The sequence below is a fragment of the Oxyura jamaicensis genome, chromosome 2 (genome assembly GCF_011077185.1).
Source record: "Oxyura jamaicensis isolate SHBP4307 breed ruddy duck chromosome 2, BPBGC_Ojam_1.0, whole genome shotgun sequence".
Lineage (NCBI taxonomy): Eukaryota > Metazoa > Chordata > Aves > Anseriformes > Anatidae > Oxyura > Oxyura jamaicensis.
Window position 1 is genome coordinate 25,247,671 of NC_048894.1, and position 21,280 is coordinate 25,268,950.

Below are 21,280 nucleotides of genomic sequence, written 5' to 3' on the forward strand. Positions count from 1 at the left end.
CCCATCTTTGCTGTGTCAGTAAAATGTCTTGTACATCTGAACCTTGATCCCAAAAGGTGCTTAAGACTTTGGCCCTCAACCAGCTTTGGGATTTATCACGTGTCTTAAATGTTCAGTCAGCAATAAAGTGCTTTGCTAGATCAGCAATGTGTAAATAACAACTAATGCTATCCAGATCTCAGCCTCAGTCCTTGCCTTAGCAACTAAAAATTACTTTGAAAGTAAAGTGTTGGATGTGGGTTAAAGATATGGAAACTGTTGATATCAGTCAGTTAGGTACGTAGCAAAGTCAGTCAGTCAGGCCGATAGCAAAGGAGGTTTCTATCTTGTTAGAATTATTATAATATTAATACATATAAATATATAATTACATTAGTAAATATATTAATAAATATAATAGTATTTTAAAAATAAAATATTAGATGGGATTCCCTTTTTCTTTTTTCTCCAAGTTAAGGCTGTTTTCACAGACTTCAGATAAGTGAGATCATATAATCTTGCTCAATGGGTTTATTCTCTTAGGATATGACAACTATTACAACTATAATACAGAATATATATAACATATATATATATTAACAAAATATATATAATGACAACTATTGTCATTATATATATTTTATGGAACATGCACTAATAGAATTGTGCAGAGGTGACTTTATCTGGACTATGTACATTTTAGGAGCTCAGCTCTGTATGGATATTATATATGCTATTACATTCTATGGTCCCACACAGTTTACTATGTAGAAGCTACAGATTAGGTCTGTAATTTTTTTTTTTTTTTTTTTTTTTTTTTTGTAAACCTTATCTACTTCACAAATGTTAGTTATCCTTGTCTCTCAAACTGTCTACTGTCATTAACATCATTTCTTGTACTCAGAACAATCTGTACTTTGCTTGAAATGTGTTGTTTCTCTTTCAGACTTGTAGGAGGCATGTGGTTCTCTTTGAACATAGGAAAACATGCCTCCTTTTTCCACCTGTATTACCTGATCTACTATAAAATACAGTCTAACAAATGTTGCCTTACAAGGATGGTTTATTCAAACATTTAAATAATTATCAACTTCAAAATTGCTTCAAAACTATATTTTTTCTGAAAGCCATTTTCACTATATGTTTATAAACTTTAAAATGACTGAGCAATTAGTAATGCTTTGTTTAGCCATCATCCTTGTTTAAGTGAGGCATTTTGTAAACAAAATAGTATGAGAAACAGACCACTAGAAACTACTCCCCTCATTCCCATTTTCTCTCTAATCATAGATGCCGAGAATCTCATTTATACTCCATACTGATAAGACATAGCAGTTTTCACATACTCAATGTGATTCAATTCTAATGTGCCTTTCCAAGTATGCAGACTAGTCTGCAACCTCTAGTGCAGATTTCCACTAATGTACAGGCCAGGAAGCAGCTGACCACTTTGAGAAGGAATGCCAGAATTATGGCGCTAACAACTTTCTATGATTTTCTTTTTAAATTTAATGAACTCTGGTATTTCTGACAACAGTACCTAGACAGTTATAAAATCTCACAATCTCACATTTCAATTGTATTTGAATATTGCTATCATTCCTCCAAAAATAAAAAAAAAAATAATAATTCTGAATGCACTTAGAAGAGGCACAAAATACTTAACTTTATGTACGATTTAGCTTCATACATTTTACTTATCTAGTCTTTTTTCTGAAAGCTAACTGAACCACCATGTTCGAAATCCCACTTTGTTGTGAAATCTAATGCCGTGATGGCATCATACTGCTCATGTTATTGTGTTTGATGTGGGGAAAAAAAAGATGGTGAACTGACAAAAAGGTATGCCTTTTAAAAGCCTTATTTCTTACGTTACATTAATTTTAACAATCAAAGTTTTTCAGCTTCCATTTGCTATATTTATTCACTGTGTGCCACTTCTCTCATGTCTCTCTTGTGTAAGCATCCTTCTGCCAGCTGATTCTGTTAGCTAGGTGCAGATTTGATGGCATTGACAGAAGGAACACATATAGATTCTGTTTCTGCAGATCAGGCCATATTTTATCAATATTTTTTAGGTTGAAACAGCTGAAACTGTACTGCAAAATTTACTTACGTTCTTCTGCTTCTCTGTATGCAACTATTTCCTTTTGGCTTTCAGGATCAGATCATAAAATAACTGTAAATCTGAACAGCCTCATCAACTGCAAAGGAAAAAAGATTGATTTCTCATGCTCCTGTTTAAATCAGAAAGAACAATGCAACTTTTCAGAACTTCTGCCCTCTGCTTATTCACTTGACATACTTGAATCAATAAAGGGACAAATCTTGCTCCCTAATGCAAACAGTAACATAAAGGAACTAATCTCAGATTATATAAATTGGAAAGGATATCAGCCTTGAACTGTTGCAAGTAATGATTTGCTTCTTTTTACCTAACAGCTTTTGTTGCTATCAGGTCTTCAAATAGCTATTACAGTGTTGGATAACAATACTGTCTGACTGAATCATCTTCTCCTCAGGTATAGCTGTACCTAGACCATATTTTTCTTCCTACCTGTTCCTGTTGCAGTTTTCTAAGCTACTTGTTTAATGGTATGCAAATACCTGAACGTTTATTGCAGAGGAAGGAAGTAATTTATTTCAGGGGTCAGAGGATTTTATTATTTTGTTTTGTTGGTTCATGAGTTTATATATGCATTAACTGAGAACCAATCATTTATTACCTGGTTGTTCTTCACAAGATGATTTATTCATTTGCAATGCATTTTATATATCAGGGGTGTTTGCTTTGTTTTAATATAAAAGATACAGTGAAGAAATTTTCTCATCAAGTTGCTCTGCTCTATCTTTGGAGAAATCAATAAGAAGAGATGAAAATAAAAGGCTGTGACTCACTGGCAAATATACATGGAAGAACGCCACTCCGCAATGCATTCTTTTTAAACTGACTTCTTTAAGATGCCATGTGGCTTATCTCCCCACAGCTTCTGCTTGGGGAAATTCCACAGAAACCAGCAGACCACAGTACTGCTAGACCAAGATGCCACATTACTGTTTACTCAGATTTTGATTGCATTTCCATGGAAGGAGTCTTCTGACAGCCTGACTGCAATACCCAAAACCACCAGCCTCTCTAAACTCTGGAAGCTCCGAGTCTCCTCCAGCTTGTTGTATGCTGAGGGGCTGTGGGCTGGGCTGGGGGCTGCAGGCTTTATTGGTGCTGTCTGCCTGCTGAGCCTGTAATGCTGCAGGAACACCGCTCTCTCATTTTAAAAGCCCCAGAGATACCTGAAGTACCCTGGTGTGCCTTTAGTATGGATGAATTTGCTACTTGCATCTCCATGGAGTACTAATTTCATTTGCTGTTTCTTTTTCTTTAGCTGTTAACACAAAATGCATTTTTTATGGTAAAGGAATACTCTGGAATACTTTCCAAGTTGTTTTTTTCATCATAAATCATCTAGAATCACATTGCTCCTAATGAAACATTGACACTTTGCCTGCTACAGTGTTGTCAGTCTGAAAAGACAGACTAATTGTTTCTTGGCCTATCTTTAGCACACCACAACCTGCCCTTTGAATGATTTTCTGTATATCATTGTTATTATTTCATGTGATTATTGCTGCTCAGAACTGAGACTGACCAGTTACAGACCAGCTGTATTAAGGACCATATATTGTACAGTTATGTATTGTCTCTGCCTCCAAAGATTCTGCTGAAATTAGACATTTTAACCATTGTTTTTGCTTTACCTTTCAAAGGACTTTAGGCTCAAATCTTAATAATGAACCATGGATATTTAGGGGTAATATTTGTAAGATATCAAACCACTCCTGATTTAATGTCTTACAAATATTTTCCTTCTAGTTCCTTGATCTCATTTCTGGCTTCAGTGAGATTACTTCACTCCTCACATTTTCTGTGGAAGGTGAACTACTCCTTTGTGTATCTTGTTTGTCCCACAGGTTCTTCCACTCGTCAAGTATTCAGTGTTTTTGCATCTCTTCTTCTTGATCCAACAACTGGGCTTCCTGTAATTTCTCAAATTTTACTTTAACAAAGTTGATTACCAATCAAGAATGCCAGGAGTATAGGATGTGATTAGGCGCATGGAGATGAGACACACAAAAATATGTGTGCTTAGTCTATACTTGTATAATCAAGATACTCTGCAAAACTTCAAGTAGGTTTTAGAGCAGCAGTGCCAATTTCAGTGAGAAATGTTATATACACTATTAAAAATGCTACAAAGAAGGGTCTGATATAGCGCAGCAGCTGGTTCATTCATGCTGCAATTTTAAAAGAGATTGTGACAGTGAGGAAATAGAGCAAGAAGCTGAATATATAGTACCAGCTAAGACTCTCTGTTATTCAATTAGATTCAGCACCATTGATTCTGGATGCATTTGTACCTGCTTTTAACAGTTTCAGGCATATTTCTTTAGTATCTGCAAGAGTCGTTTTTTTACTCAGAGTCTATGTGGGATGGATTTTGTTCACATTTTCCTCTAGACTTTCAAAAGCATTCCAAATCATTGCCTGAATTCCACGGCAAAAAAGCATTTTCTTCTGAATTTGCTTTCAAAAGGGACAGGTATGCAATTGTCTTGTATGCATGTGCCATGCACATGCACAATTGTATGGATTTATTATATGCATGTATATCCTGTAATTGCTTTTTTTTTAAATTGAATTTGTTATGGCAGTCAGTTGTCTCTGTTCAAAGAAATAATCTAGATATTCATGGAGAGTCAGACAAGAAGGTAGTAAAAATACTGAGAAATTCTGGAAATATATGGTCTTTGAAGATCATATTTCTGAATGGTCTTTACTTCATCATCTCTCAAGCTTCTATTCTACAGTAACTCTGTATCCCAATTAAGAAAGAGAGTAATTGTTATGTACCTTTGAAGCACATCGGGTGTACGTGCAATTCGGAACTGTGATTTATGTTGGTGCTCTCTGTTGTAGCTCTAATTTTAGCACAATGCAGCCTTGCTTCTAGTTTGCATGTTTTGTGATAGACTCAGCTTGAAGAAGTGTTTTAAGGTATTTAGTCTTTCATTTAGTGAGGGAGTATAGCGTGCATGGTGTTCTGTTACAAGTTGAAGATTTTCATATCTCAGCAAGTGTTCCAGTCTCTTATTTTTACAGCAGAGGAAAAAAATACAAGTGAACTGCAGGTTCCTATTGTAATTGGTGTATATCTGGCAAAGTTATAGTTTGTGCCCAAGGCAATCCTCAAGACTTATATGTGAGAAATATTCAAATGCTGAATGTCATTTGTTGTGTTCCAGTTTGTTTTGCTGTCATGTGCTCTGCATTGCTTGCTGATTACACTGTTGTTAATGTTAAGTTGTGAGGTCTGAGCCTTTCTTTCAGTGAGTTATGGAGATGTGCACACGCATTACAGCAAATATGGATGTTCAATAAAAAAAAAAAAAAAAAAAAAAAAAAAAAAAAAAAGGTTACTGATAAGCAAGTCTGCCCTGCTTCTGCTTGCAAGCTGTAAATAACTGATCAGAAACTTCTTCCTCTGGATGAGAAAAACAAGTCAGACATTTTGCTTACAGTTAATGAGATTATGCAATAATTTTTTGTTAGGTTAATCTCCCCAAATGGAGTGAAAGTATTGGTCCATTTTGCAAAGCCTCCTGCATCTACCTACCATTTCCAGGCATACTATCAAAAACTTTATTGCAAGGACTTAATTTAGCATTAGCAGTTTAGCAGATCCCACTTCATGCTTTATATTCCATCTCATCTCTATCTAAGTTAAAGACATTCCTGAGAATGACCATCATCTAGGCACAGTGTTATCAGCAAGGGTAAACTTTTAAGACTTTTGGTGCCAGCTTCAGCCTCTGAAAACAGTATGCTTTCTTTTGAGCTGTAAGCTCTTTTCCAAGTGTCACTCAAGTTCTTCTCCCTGTTGGGTCTGATGGCAGTTTGGGTTTTCAAACCCAAATATTTTAATGCATGATACTATATAATCATACCTATTGATTGCTGTAATGTATAAAGGCATTAGTAGATATCTAGGAACATATAATTGTATTTTGAGTTCAGAGTATTAAAAAAAACCACTTCTTACCACTACTAACAGAATATTACTATCAGTCTCATTGTTCTTTTGGAGATCCTTAACCTTCAAATACCACATTTTTCCTTGCCCATATTCTTAATGTTCATTGCTTGCTTCATTTACAGTCAGGAGCTTCTTATTCAATGTCCCAATAGTGAATGAACACCTATATGCTTTATGACTTGAGACTAAGAAGTGAAACTCAGTTTAGTATTAATTGGTTGACCTTTTGCTGTACCCACTTATAGGGCATTAAGTTATATTCCTGGGTAAAGATTTGATTAGCAATGATCAAATTGGGACTGAGCTCACTGGAAGTGCATAAAACATTTTTAATCTGGACACGTTTCGTCTTCATCTCAGATGTTTATGGCTGGTTGCCTACAGCTAAAGGAAATATTTTTCCTTTTGAGCTTTTATTAGGTTTGGCAGCAAAAGAGACTTTACAGATTTTACCATAAAAATTACTCCTATTATCCAATAAACCAACAATAATCTCTTATTGTTTCTGATTAGGGTCCTAGGAATCAATGACCGAGTTATAGCCAGATTCTAGGAAAATACTGGGTAAGGTGGAAGCAAGACATTTTTTTTTCTCCTTCTTAGAGGAAGTTGTGGACCAGTGCATGAAAAATCCCTGCTTCGTTTAAATGTATGTAAATAAAACGGATGCCTTTTCTTTTTTCTTTATCAGGTCATTACATGAGTTACTAGCTGTAAAATTGGCAGACAATTAAACAGAATACTTTGACAAGTACTGCAGTTTAAAGACTCCAGTAAATTTCCTTTAGCATTCACTATGGGAGCTGATTCAAATCACTACACGCTTTGGACACTAAGTTTGGGACTTAAAAAACACTGAAGCTTGCTGGCAACAGTCTGTTATAGCTGGCCATTAATGCTGTTACTGACAGAAAGATTCCTTCCTTAGCTGTAACAAGTACTGCTTTTCAGCAGCATATATCTAAATATATAAAATCCATTTCCTAGTATGGAGAGGATATAGGATCATTTTGCAAGCATTCATGTCTACATTCTGCACAAACAAGCTAATGTGCAAACTAGTTACACTTCTGTGCTTTTAACATAGATTATTTCAAGTGAACAATATATATTGTAAATACAAAGCCAGTAAGTGCTCCTGCAATAATCCATTAACATTAGATCTGAGGTATCTTGTGGTTCTCCCATTTGTGAAGCTACAGCTAGGCTAGACCATGACATCGATAAATGGATAATTTCATTAACCAGCATGTGCTTTTTTTTTTTTTTTTTTTTTTTTTTCAAATCAAATCTGTGGTGTTTTCTTGATATCATTATTAACATACTTTCTGAGGGCTAATCTGCTTTCTCTTGTTAGACAGAAGTCACCCTCCTTGATCAGCTTTAGCTGACAGGTTTTGACAATGCCATAGTCTTCATCAGATGCAGTTATCTGTGTCTTCCTAATCTCTGCTCAGGCCTGGAGCACACTGAACACCCTCCGTAGGGTTTAGCCCATAAGAATTACTGAAGATTAAATTTTCAAAACAGATAAAGCTCCTCAGCCCTGTTCCCTAAGCTCAAGCCTGAAAAGTGCTGAGTAGTCCCACTTCATTTGAGGGGTAATACTGTAATTCACAGCAAAGTCATTTGGAGATCTCAGGTTGGAAACTCCATTTTAACTTCTGCATAGCATTTTCTGCAAACTCGATCAAGTTCTGGCAGAAGGTTCCTTCACGTGGAGTCCCTTCACAGGATAAAAATGGATCATTAGCTTACCAAGTATGACACTCTGTGTTTAGATGAGTTTTTCCAAATCATCATCATCACCAAATAATGTCTCTTAAGTCTCTAGAGGGCACCAAACAAATGCCTTTTACTTATGCCAGCTTTCCCCTTCTGGTTTTTGAGAATAAATTCTACATAAATCCTTCGCCCTATGTTGCAAGCTGTTGTCAGAGCCCACTTCTCTCCTCTGTCATTCTTCGGATATTTAAAACTCTTACTTCCTGTTCTTGAGATTTGTCAATCATTTTAACCATATCTGAACATATTTATTGATTTTAACTAAGCAAAAGTAGATATAATTATACATCAACAGATTTGATGTTTCATTTTGCAGACAGGTAATCTGATTTGAAGAAAAATTTTAGACAGCCACACACTTCCCGTATAAGAAAGACTCTTAAGTAGAAAAAGGGACAAAGAGAAAAATTGACCTGATCAGAAAATGCGAACAGAAACCTGAGAGTGGGCATGATGGAGGATAAATAGAATGGAAAAGAAAGACAAGTAATGCTGTGGGAAAGGGCCTCAAAAGAAAAGATCTAAGTGACACTGGTTTCCCAGACAAGTTATCCATACATCTGTCTGGATATAGGTCCATATGAATCCAGTTTCTGATAAAGAGCTGTATTTTCACTTATGTGTCACCTTAGATTCTTATTTCTTGTGATACCGAGTTTGGAGCTTCTTTGAGTGAAACTGTGTAACTGCTACACTCAAAAAGTTCCCTTTATCCACATCCTCATCCATTCTTTTCAATAAATGAAAACCTGTTTCTTGCTTTTAACCTTCATAACCCCATATATGTTTGTTTGTTTGTTTGTTTTTTTGCTACTGTAGGAAACGTGTGACTTTTGTGGTTATGGCTGTTTAGACCATGATAAAGGTGCAACATCATCTTTGCCAAGCTGCCCACAATTTCTACACACCAACAGAGTAGTTCTAAAACCAGATTCATTCTTTAATTACTTCAACTGCCTGCAGGTTGATGTAATATAACAGACTAAAAAATAGAGCTATACAAAGAAATCATGGGATGAGAATAAAGTTCTGTGGAACTGCTTTGTTGAACATTCTAGTGCTTTGCGTTTCCTGAAAACCATAGCAAATCTAAAATAAGTCCTCAATAAAAGGAGACACGAATCTGGACTTCTCAGAGAGCAGTGTGTTATATGCATTCTTCTTGTTCCTTTCATGGTTGGAGCCAGGAGAGCATACGGTATTTTAAAATAATCATTTCCCTAATGCAATAGTAAAAGGATGGAAAATAAATTGATTTTCCTATACAGGAAGAAAATAGAAATCGAGATCCATATGCAGTTATTAAATGGCAAAAAGTTAATAATAAATAAGAACTGTTCAGAATTCTTTATAAAATGTCATTAATTTTTAAATCCAGCTTGAAATATGGTGAAGCTTAGAACCTTTGGGACACTTTTTATTGCTCCTATTTAAGTGAGAAAAAGACAAGTAAACTGTTATATACATGTTATATATACATATAGACAGTCTATTGTATAACATAACTTTTTCATGGCGGCTTATTCTGCAACAGGATCTGTGAAAACACTCAGATTTCTGAGCACAGACTTGAGAATATGCGTGAAAGGAAAAAAAAATGAAGTCACTCTTTTTAATGTTAATCTTTCAAGGCATATTTAGACATGTTTTGTAGAGGAAAAATCCTGATAGATTCTTTTTTTTTTTTTCCTTCTTGCTAAAATAAAAAATCTTGAAACTTTTCTTTTTTATTAGCTCCGGTTAAAAAATAAAATAAAATAAAATCAGAGTATAATATTCATTAATATTAAAGTCATTTATATCCATCCAATAACACTTTTGTTAATAAAATAGATGAGGAAGTTTGGTCATTTCTAGTCCTCAGACACCATCATGCTATGTCTACACTCAGCAGGCATGTTAGCATCAATTTATATAGACCTTCGGGCAGGATGGGGTCCAGAGAGGAGAGAAGAGCTGTGATACAAGTACATATAATTCAGCTCTGCAATCAAGCGGTGATAGCAACCTGATCACTGCTTCTGATGCTAAGAGTGGTGTTTTGAAGGAAAATGTCTGATTCCGGTTCTGTTTAACAGATGAGCTTCTTCCCTAAGAGCAAATTTCTAGTGGTTACAACAGTGAACTAACAATGCTTTAAGGACATCATATAACTATCAGGCTAACCTGATACTTGAGTTCAAAAGCTCCAGGTGTGCTAGAAGCATTCACTCAGACAAGAAGATGAGAGCAACCATGAGGAAGCTTGTTTTTGTTATCTTTACAGTGTCACCTCATCACATGGAGCAGTTTCCCAAAGCCAAGAGAAATCATAGTCAATGTAGCTGCTGCCCAGAATTCTCATATGAGGTAGGTTGATTGACTGTACATTCTTTCTGATGAAGTGGTTGTGAAATTAAAGCTTGGATCTTGAAAAAGATTTATGTATTTTGACACCAACACCGGCACAGAGGAGAAATGCTATTCCTCAGCTAGCGTGGGAGATTGCTGTACTCTGGATTGATGTCAAACAGTAGAGCAGGGTGCAGCTGCTGTTATCAAAAAGCCCAGCTAACTTGTCCTTCTCATTCCTGAAAATTGACTGAAGATCACTTTGTCTTCAGGCATCTTTTGTTCATGTAGTGCAATTTTCCTAACAGGATGACCTTTAAAGTAATGATATTTATCCACCATTTCAGTCAGCGTATTTCAGGGCTGTGACTGCACTTTTAGGCAAACATCAACAAGCATAGGACAGATATACTGTAGGATTTAGATAAAATACAGAGACCTGGAAGAAGCACTGTGACTCCCTATAAAATACAAGGGGAAACGCTGATGTCTTAGGTTGGAAGCAAAGCATCCAGCCCCTTATGAAAGAGTCACCCACAAATATTGAGGATGTGTCTCTGCTACTTATGATTTACAATAGCCAACCACTGTGTGGATGGTGGGGGTTTGATTTAATTATATGAGGTAGTTCAGAGACATCTTTTCACCCTGCAGATGGATCAGCAGGCTGTCCATGCAGGGCACTCTTTCCCTTCCCAGTGGATTGCACCTGCAGTGCAGAAGGTCTAAGGTTCATTGAGCCAATGTGAGAACACACAAGAGGGAACCTGGCACTGGAGGTTAAGGATTAGGAAGAGAATCAGGAGGCTTACATTGAAAAGGAAATATATAAGTTGGGTTCTTGTATAAGATAAACTGTTTGAGATGAGGGATCTCCTTTTTCACATGAGTGAAAGTCAGGGAGTTCACATTCCTTTAGTCAGGGAGATATCTTGGGAATTCCTTTCTTAAACAAGTGATGTCTGTTTTTGGGATGATAATTTAGTTTTTAGGTGCCTTAAATTCCCTTAATATCCCATTACAGGCAGTGGTATGGACTCTAAATGTAAGGCTTATATGTCTTAAGGTTCAGCATCACATCCAGTAGGTTGAGACTAGTAAGTGTCCACTACCATCCAGAAGCTTTAGCTTAAAACTTATGATTGCATCCCTAACTGTGCAGTCATGAGATGTAGCAGGGGATTCAGATGTGCTCTTCAGCTGCCAGAAACACACTCCAGTGAATTACTAATCTCCCCAGATGCCTGGTATGCAGTTAACGACTTTTGCATGTACAGCCTGATCATCCACCTGGGTAAAGTGTGTCCTTCCTCCATCTTCTGTGGCAGGGGGACTTTAAAGTTCCTGTTTGAAGCTCCTCTGTCAGTATTGGCATGGCTAGATCCTCCAGATGAGTCACAGCTGGGTCGCCTTTTAACAGCCATTTCTTCTAAAAGGCAGAAATTATGAGTTCAGCAACATTTGGCTAAGCTGATAAAATTCACGGGCATAAATGACAGTCCAAAATGATCCTTCAAAGCAGCAGCTGAGCTATAATTTAGGATATAAAGCCTGGTGGCTTGGCTGAATGAGATTTCTGACTGTTGTGGCTTTGGCCTGCTCTTCCAGCCACAAGCCAGATCTGCTGCTTAAGCTGGGACACTGAGCTTTAAGGAAGAGGAACACTTCAGCATCATCAGCATACACGTTGGGTAAGAGAGATCAAATTTTAGGGCCAGCAGGATCAATCCTGCTCTACCCTAACCTTGGTTGTCTGCCTCTCTTTGCTGGGAGCTCCCTCTGTCTCCAGTAGTGGCCTAGTGCTTCATCATTGGTATTCACTCACCTCACCCACACCACACCACACTGGTGAAATTGCAGTTTATTGCTCCTCAAACAGTGCCTCTGAGTCCTGCAGGTATTGTACAGCTGTGTTAATAGGGAGGCAAACATCGTGAATGGCTACAGCCATCTCCAGCAAGCCCACACACCTAGAAAGGGATGTCCTGAAGGTCTCGTTTTCTGTGTGTGACTGTAAGTCTGTATGAAAGAAATGACCCCAGAAAACAGTAGACCAGAGAGTTGAAAAGAGCATGTTGAGAAAGTGGTGTGTGAAAAAGTCCCCAAACTACTAGGCTCCAGAGGCTACTGAGCCTGCAGAAACCGACAAAATCACACCACCAAGAATATGCTGAACCTCTACAAGGCCACGGACATGCATCAGTGTTGACAAGGCCTTCTTTAACCTAGTCTTCATCCAAGTGGGCAATGGCTGCTCTATGCAGACAGCAGACAAAAGGATGTACACACCTAAAAGAAGGAAAAGATTCCCTCAGAGACATTCTAAAATCTAACCTAGAAGCCACTGGTGTGTCAGTCCAACCCTCCACTTCTAAATATACATTTGGGGCTGGTCTCCCAGCTCTTGCTCCAACTGTGATGAATCCATGAGTGAATGAGGTCCTTCTATCTCCTATCAGCAGTAAGGGAGCTTCCAACAGGAAGAATGAGAACTTCCATGTGTCCCTTCAGAAAATAGAAAGGTCAGGACTGGTCACAGTTCCTATAGCTACCTTTATAGCTCCACTTACCTATCTATGAATGGCATATTTATGGTAAAATACCATACTTGGTCCCAACATTTACACTTTGCCATTCAGACAAATTCGACATCCTGTAACATCATTGTTGCAGCAGAAATGAAGGACCATGTAGCTGAGGTAGTGGATAGACTGTTTTGCTTTAAAGAGATAAAATAGCTTTACATTTCTTGTGTAAGCTTTGTGTTTCTTGTAGCTCATGTGTGTTTGACAGGATGAGAAGACTTTATGAGGTTACAAGTCACATGTATGAGTACACAGGGGAGAGGAAATCAGTAGACTACCTTTCAGGTAGTCATTAAACAGTTTACAGCAAAGAGTCCATTAGGCTTCCCTTAAAACACCCAGTTCTCCTCTGTTTTACACTTAGCACTGGCACTGTCCCTGAGGTTCAAAAGGGTTTTTGCTCCTATTTGTCCAAGGAGGAACTGTGGTCCTTTCCAGCACTGCCTTTGCTTTTTCTGAGGTTCTTATATGTGTCAGGTATAGGTCAATAACTGACAAAGGTGGAAAGTCCATCAGTCTTCCACTCCATATAAATCATTTGAAACCATGGAGTGTTTACTTTGGCTTCATGGTTGTTTTTGGTTTTTCATTTTGTTTGTTTTGTTTTGTTTTTAAGATCTTGTGCTAGCTTTTCTTTTCAAGTGCATTTTGAAGAGGAGGCCATCTTCAGGGAATTTTGCATGAGCTTATTTTATGTTTGTTTATCAGATGTTTTCTGTAAGAAACTGCTAATTAATTGCTAATTGATAAAAATGAAATGGGCTGCCAGAATTCCCTGAAGCAGCACTCAGCAGCTGAAGCCAGCACTTTGGAGAAGAAGCTTTTCCAAGGACTCTTGGTCTAATGAATCCATTGACCCAATAGGTCAATTGCCTATTCTTGTTCATGATTTTGTACCATCTTCTTTATACCTTACGTGTCTACACACATTACTAACCCCTGATGCAGCTGTTGTAAACAATGAGGAAACTAAACCACTTTTGTGCTTCTAAGGAACTCAGAATTTCGGCTGAAAGGTAAGATTTTTATGGGTTCTGTTTTGGTGGTACTGTTTTACTTACTTGGCCCCATTGACCAAATGGAATATGTAGCTGCCAAATCTTTGATCTCTACCCTGTGTCAACAGATAAAGCACAAAGACATTCTAAAGGTATAAAGCTCAACTGTTAAAAACAGTTTTTTTTCTATTTTATTGTTTTCCCTCTCTAGTAGAATTAAATGACATGAAGCCACTCCTATAAGTCAGGCTTCAGAGAGACAGAAGCCTTTCTAAGAACAGCTGTGCCTTCATTGCAGAAACATCTATCAAATAGCATCATGGACTCAGCCTTTTTCTTTTTGATTTAATAGGAATGAAATCACTGCAATACTAGACTGTCACTAGTTCATCAGCTATCCTGGACTCTGAATAAGTGTTCATCTTACTGTCTGATGAAGTGTTTCTGTCTGATGAAAAATAACAATAGAAGGCCACCGTTTTGAGACAATGTTTTGTTGCACTTAATCTGTCTCATCAACATTCAGATTCAAAGGCCAAGAAGACTTAGTCATCTGATAAAACTGCGTAGGTACTTTGTGAATAAAAGAGTATCTATACGGGTTTAAATATGTATTGCATCTGGGCCAAAAAGTGAATCTATTTGGTTCCATTTTATTTTAAGTGAAAGAGGAGAATTGAGGGAGTGATCAGGCCTGACACTTATGTAGAGTTGTGTGGGTGATTTTTTTCTGATTTGGTAACCAGGAAAAAAACAATTCCTGAAGATCCGGCCTGCAAATAAACTTCCAATCTTCCACTCCGAAAAAGGAAATGCAAACTTTCTCCCAAGCATTTTTGCTTCATTTTTTAACCTTTCAAAGTTAGGTAAATTTATTGTTAAAATGTCACTTCAAGAGAAAAAAAAAAAATAACATGAATTTACAAATCATTTTTCATAACCCCTATCAGCTTTGTTTATGAAAGAAATAAAATTAAAAAAAAATAATAAAATAAAAAAAAAGGAGTTGAGTAGAGTTGAATACAGCTTTTACTTCCAGATCCAGCTTTATTTTAAATCTACTGAAAGTTTCTCACTACTAGGCCATGTTTTCAGTTATATAACATTTTTAGAATATAAATACTTTAACTGAAATTCTATTTTTTGCACATCAGTCATAGATTGAATATTTTAATATAATTGCTGACAAGATATTCTAACCATTTTGTAATATGCACATTAGTGGAAAGTGTACTATCTCAGTTACATAAAAAAGGTTGAGATTGTGTTTTGTTTTGTTTTGTTTTGTTTTGTTTTTGTTTTCTGTTTGCTTTGCTAGTTTTAGAGCAAAGAATCAAAGCATGAAAAAGAAGACCCTGGGATATAACTTTTGTTATCACTGCTCATATTTCCTACAGACTAGGTACTTACTAAATTTCCTACATAAATTTCTCTGTAGAAAAAAAAAAAAAAAAAAAAAAAAAAAAAGAATAAGTAAATAAAGCTAAGAAAGACTTTCCCTGCTGGAGCACACCACCAGCTGTACTTCATTCAGATGCAGAAATAAGAAGAAAAGCCTTTCAACTCTTGTTGATCTGTCGATCTCAGCACCCAAGGCTCACATAATGCAGAAGAACTGCCTAATAAAGAGGGGCAAGAGCCAGACCTGGGAAGGGGGCAGTAGACGGAAGAGATATGGCTCTGTAGTGCCAGTAAGTTTGCCTCTCCATGGTAGAAAATCCAGAGTTTCCCAAATTCATTTTTTTTTCCTGCTGGCACTCATGTATGTAACTTGTTCGCAGAATATCTCTTTCTGTAGGGCTGGTCCTCAGGGAGGATGATAATGTGTTTCTGAGGATTCATTAGTTCAAGGAGCAGTGAATCAGAAAGCTCCTGCTGAGACCAATATTCATCAATACAAGGAAATTTGGGAATTTTCTACATTTTTCTCTGACAAACTAGCAAAAGATGACATGCCCACATCCTGCAACTCCTTTATCTTTAACAGCTATTGACATTTAGAGAGAAAAAGAGAGAGAAAAACACATATTAAAAAAAAAAAAAAAAAAAAAAAAAAAACATGGAAAGATGAAAACAAAAATTTTGGAAATTGCATCATGCGTGGTCATTGTGGTTTTGAACTTCAGGTCTCTTGCCTCATATGATGCCTGGTATGGACCTGTTTTGGGAATGAATCAAGGTCTGCTCAAATGAATCTTGCTTAATTTGTTCAAGAAAGTGGATATTGAGCAGAGGATCGAGCTACTATTAAAGGAAAATGTGTCCCTGTATGTCAGTGGATTGTGCCCCAGAGAACTAGAACCTATTTCTAATTTTTCTGCTGAGGTCTTGTGTGGCCCTGAATAAATCAGTAGACCAAAGTTTTCTCAGGCAGTCTCTACATTACTAATTTTCCAGCTGTCTGACTTGGGAGCTATGACTTATAAGAGCACAGAGACATCACAGCTGCAGCTGGAGACTGCAATTTTTAATTTGAACATATATATTTCTAAATAGAACAAAGCTCAATGCAAATTCAGAATGCAGTGCTTCAAACAGGATATTCAAATTGACAAATATTTATGTTTAATCTCTCTGTGCCTAAATTCTCCTTTCTTATGTTGGGAATAATAGCATCTGTCCCCATCCTTCCTGCCAACACACACACAGAGAGGAGACGAACTATCCTGTTGTGAGAATAGGGGTCAAATTCCATCTCTAAGATGTGAAACATCTGTTTCACATGTAAAGAAGCTCCTGGCCCTCCCTGTCCAAAAAGATAAGATTGCAGCTGTGGTCCAGGACAGCAGTTCATAGAAGTTAAAGGAGAGAAGCTCAGTTCTTCAGGGCTGAGAGGTTATTTTCCTGGCAGGAAAATTACTTGACCATTTAAGTCTGTTGAAATCAATGCAAATCTATTGACTTAAGCAGGCTGGAGAGAAGGAAAGTTTATTCCTCAGGCTCCAGATTCTGAGTTTTTGTTTACTCACATGGTTTAATTGATTCATGTTGGATACATCCTTTTAATCAAATGTTTGATTCTGAATGATCTAGTGGGAGCTGGATGCAACAGTGCAGGGAAAAGGCTTAAGCTACCTCTTGAGAAGTTGTGATCTAATCTGTTGTTTCCTTACATTCTGTTATGAACCCACATGCTGCTGTAAAGGTCACAAAACAGACCAGAAAAGGAGTCATCCTGCTGTCCATACCAAAATTGCGTGGCACTTCATTCTGAGGACCTAACTATTTTCAGAACAAAAAAAAAAAGGGTACCAAATAAGGCTCTAGAGATCCAGTCTGTTTTAGATGGAGAATGATTGCATGACCATTTTGTTTAATGAGCATTCTTTACAAAGATAAGTTTAAAACGTTATGTTGACTATGCTGGAGGTCCAGATCACTGCTTAATCAACAGAACAGACATTTGGGTTAGCAGCCACATCAATGAGCATCATGTGTCTCCAGAAAGCTGAAGCTAGTGAAGAGGATTAAATTTTTACTGAAGTTGCCTGCTTCATTTCGTGATAGTTCTGCTTTGGAGTACGTGCAGGTCAGAGGCTGTATGATTCATCTTCATTCTTCCCATACTTCTACTCCGTAATATTGCTACTGATACACTGTGAAGTTCAGTTAATACCTGATGGCTTGTCTTACAATCCACTAGTACACAGCAGTGCTCAAGCAGTGTTGAGGGCAAGGAAGGAAGGCACCATGCCACTTTAGTCAGCACAGAGGGGAAAAAGAGAGTCTTTTATTGCCAACCACTGTAAGAAGAGAAGAAAGAATTACAGATATAGCTGAAAGCAAAAGGGAAAAAAAGATGTGCTCTGTTTCGTTAAAGGCATCAGGAATGTAAAAGCAAAATTTCTCTTCCTCTGAGGCAGAATGGTTGACTCTGCATATTAGGTTTATCCTCACAAAAACTTTGCAAAGCTCTGTAGGCTTTTTGCAAAACCCAGATAATAAAGGTAAAGACCTAGGATCATTTTAGCTGCATTATTAAAACTTGGATAATTTTGTCTGGCCAAAAGCCTTGATTTTTGTCTTAACTCTGTAATAAAAAAAGCCCAGTTTTGTAAGATCAGGTTTACTTGATAACTGAATTCTATTTTTACCTGAACTACGCAATCCAGAAAGGATTTAACTCACCTGTGGTGTGCTACCTTTCTAATATTTATCTGCTTATGGAAAGGATGTCATGATGCTGTAGTACGAGTGAGTGCTGTTTGACAAATTGGAGACATGCAGGTGTATCTGTATGCCGATATTTATATGCTTCTCATTTTGTGCTTGGTTCTTAATCCCCAGCTGCTCATGTTGTCTATGTGACTGTGTTCACTTTATATCTGTTTTTACACGAGTTAAGAGCTTCCTTTTGCTAAGGGCTCTTGAGTGCAGGAAAAAAAAAAAAAAAAAAAAAAAAAAAAAAAAAAAAAACAAAACCAAATTAAAAAAATCCTTGCAATATGAATGGAGTTGCTTGCTCCTTGTTCTCCAAGTCCCTGGTGGGGTCCTGGTGTCCTACTCCCTCACTGTGTTGTGGCCTCTCTTGCGCAGAGCCCAAGCAGTTGTACTGGAGCATCTTCTCAAGTTGTGTGTGCTGCAGCGAGAACCCATCCCGATGTAGCTTGATGGTATGAATAACTGCAGAGGGGTGGGAGAATAGAGGGTGGGTGGGCTGCTGCCATGTATCTTCCAGGTGGTGATGTCTACCAAGATCGTTTCTGGTGTAAATAGATGCAGAGAAGTAGAAGACTTCAGCTGTAGTAGGTTGCTCTCCTATGGCATCTTGCTTTACTAAGGCTGTTGATCCAGGTAGTTGGATGGATGCATTTAAACAATTACAGAATGGGCAGATTTACAAAATCTGCAGAGGTTTCACAGGATGCAGAAATTTCACTCAGCTTTTCTCATGTTGCCCACTGTAAATAAGTACAGTGCTGATGTTAAATTTTGGACCAGATATCATATTTGGATCCACTGCTCTGGACTGGAAACATCTGTGGATTCTGTTAGTAAAACAGCTGCTTTATGCTGTGTTTATTTTAAAAGTCTTTACCACTATGATGTGGGTCCTTGTTTCATGGACAAACTACCTTTGGTATATTTAATAGGCTATAAATTGTATCCTGAAGGTCAATGTTTTGTTTACAATCAATTTATGACTAGGAAGGCATTTAATGAAAGCATATTGAGATTTTCTGATGTTATAATCTGTAACACTCTGTTTCCCATATGCTCAAGATGTACGGCATCTGTTCTGTTTCCAATGTGAGTGGCAGTTTTACGGTGCACAGAGCTGCTAATAAAAGGTTATTGTTGACAGTTCAGTCAAATATAAAGTTCTTACGGCTTTTGAACATGTAAAGATATTTAATTTATTTTTAATTATCATTTTGGTGCTTAACTTGTAACAGGATTTTAAAAAGTGATTATTGTCTTGTAAAGCAAACTGGAATAACGAACCTTAATTTTGGATGCTTCCCTGGAAGATTCATCAGTACTGCTGTACAGCAGTTATTCTTTAATGGGTTATTCTTTAATGAGGACTGCTAAGGAAGTTGTGTAGGAAAAGAAAAAAAAAAAAAAAAGGAAGAACGACAAAGCATAAAATAAGTCATTAGCAATAAAGTATCTGGTAAATAAACAACAAACATAATAAAAATACAGCAGTACAAAGGAGCAGTGGACATAGCTATGTCTAAAACTGAGACTGGCGGGACAGTGTGGGCTACATGCCCTTACCTACACGCAGCCATTCAAACCTGACACCTGGATTTTGTCCAGTTATTAATCTATTCAGCTATTAAAGAGAAAATAAAAAACTACCTTTTGTAGTTCTCCAGATGATGTCTGTGCTTTTATACAGCTGAAGATTAACATCACAGACTAGGCTCTGTGTCCTCCATCTGCAGAGCACCAAGAGCACTCCCGAGAGCAACACCGGCCTGACCTTACACTGAGCTTGTGGGGTTGTCCCCATGTCCAGGGTGGCCAGCTGGGGCTAGTTGCAACCTTGTGTTTGTCGTATGTCTGTTGTTTACCCTTCAAGTAGTAAAGCCATGTTTTCTGGGTATCTCCTTACCTTTCTGCTGTAAGTTGCATGTGTAAGCCATCTGAAAAGCTGTTTCTGGTTATTCATTTTCTGGCCATATGGTTGTAAAGTGAAAGGTGTGAAGGAGTTATGCATCCACCTCCAGGCCCATTATCTTCCTAGCAAAAGGTTTATGTTTGTCATAAGTTACCACACCAATATTCCCTATCTAACCTAGGGATCATAGAATCATAGAATTGTTCAGGTGGGAAAAGGCCTCTAAGATCATCTAGTCCAACCTTTAACCTAGTACAAAAGTCCACCATTATACTATGCCACTAAGTTCTAAACCTAGACATTTTTTGAAGACCTCCAGGGATGGTGACTCAACCACTTCCTGGGCAGCTTATTCCAATGCCTCACAAACTTTTCAATAAAGTAATTTATCCTAATATCCAACCCAAACCTCCCCTGGTGCAACTTGAGACCATTTCCCCTCATCTTATTACTTGGAGCTTGGGAGAAGAGCCCAGTCCCCACCTCTCTGTAACCTCCTTTAAGGTAATTGTACAGTGCAATAAGGTCTCCCCTGAATCTCCTTTTCTCTAGGCTAAACAACCCCAGTCTCCTCAGCCACTCCTCATAAGTCTTGTTTTCTAGTCCCTTCACCAGCATCGTAGCCCGTCTCTGGACAGACTCCAGCACCTCCATGTCCCTCTTGTGGTGAGGGACCCAAAGCTGAGCACAGGACTTGAGGTGTGGCCTCATAAGTGCTGAGTACAGAGAGACAATCACTTCCGTCGTCCTGCTGGCCACACTGTTTCTGATTCAAGCCAGGATGCCGTTGGCCTTCCTGGCCACCTGAGCACACTGCTGGCCCACACCAAGGCAACTATTGACCAAAACCCCCCAGGCCACCCCCACCAGGCAGCCACCTCTCTTTGCCCAGCCTGGAGTGTTTCATGGGGTTGTTGTAGCCCAAGTGCAGGACCCATCACCAAGCCCTGCTGAACCTCATAAAATTGGCTTCAACCCCTTGGTCCAGCCTATCCAGATCCCTCTGTAGAGACAGATAAATAAGCATCATAAATGGCATATTAGATAAGTATATCTTTGAAAAGCAACAGATGCTTTGAGAAGTAGATAAGGGGCATACTTAGAGTTCAGTACTTAAAAGTGGAGATCTTGGTATCACTGAGTCAAATAGCAAAACTGAAAGGGGCAAGCTAGATGCAAACCAGTCAGTGGCTGTTTCATCAGAGAGAGGAAATTTCTTCCATAGGTATGTTTTTGTCATCTAATCCTGACAGCATGACATGGGGCAATTTCTCCGTGCAGCCTAGCAATGTGAAAAAAAAAAAATCATTTAGAAATGGAAATCAGAATAACTTTCCAAAAAGGTATGTAAATAGAACTTCAAAGTTTTGAAATTTGTTCATTTTTTAACTAAAAATAAATAAATAAATAAATAAATAAATAAATAAATAAATAAATAAA

General features: G+C 37.7%; 1 long non-coding RNA gene across 1 annotated transcript; it reads left to right on the forward strand.

The window, feature by feature from the left end:
• The first annotated feature begins 11,468 nt into the window (after positions 1-11,468).
• Positions 11,469-14,703, forward strand: LOC118163049. Its single transcript, XR_004748814.1, has 3 exons — positions 11,469-11,878; positions 12,647-12,709; positions 13,982-14,703. It is a non-coding gene; the product is annotated as an uncharacterized LOC118163049 (long non-coding RNA).
• Positions 14,704-21,280: the final 6,577 nt, after the last annotated feature.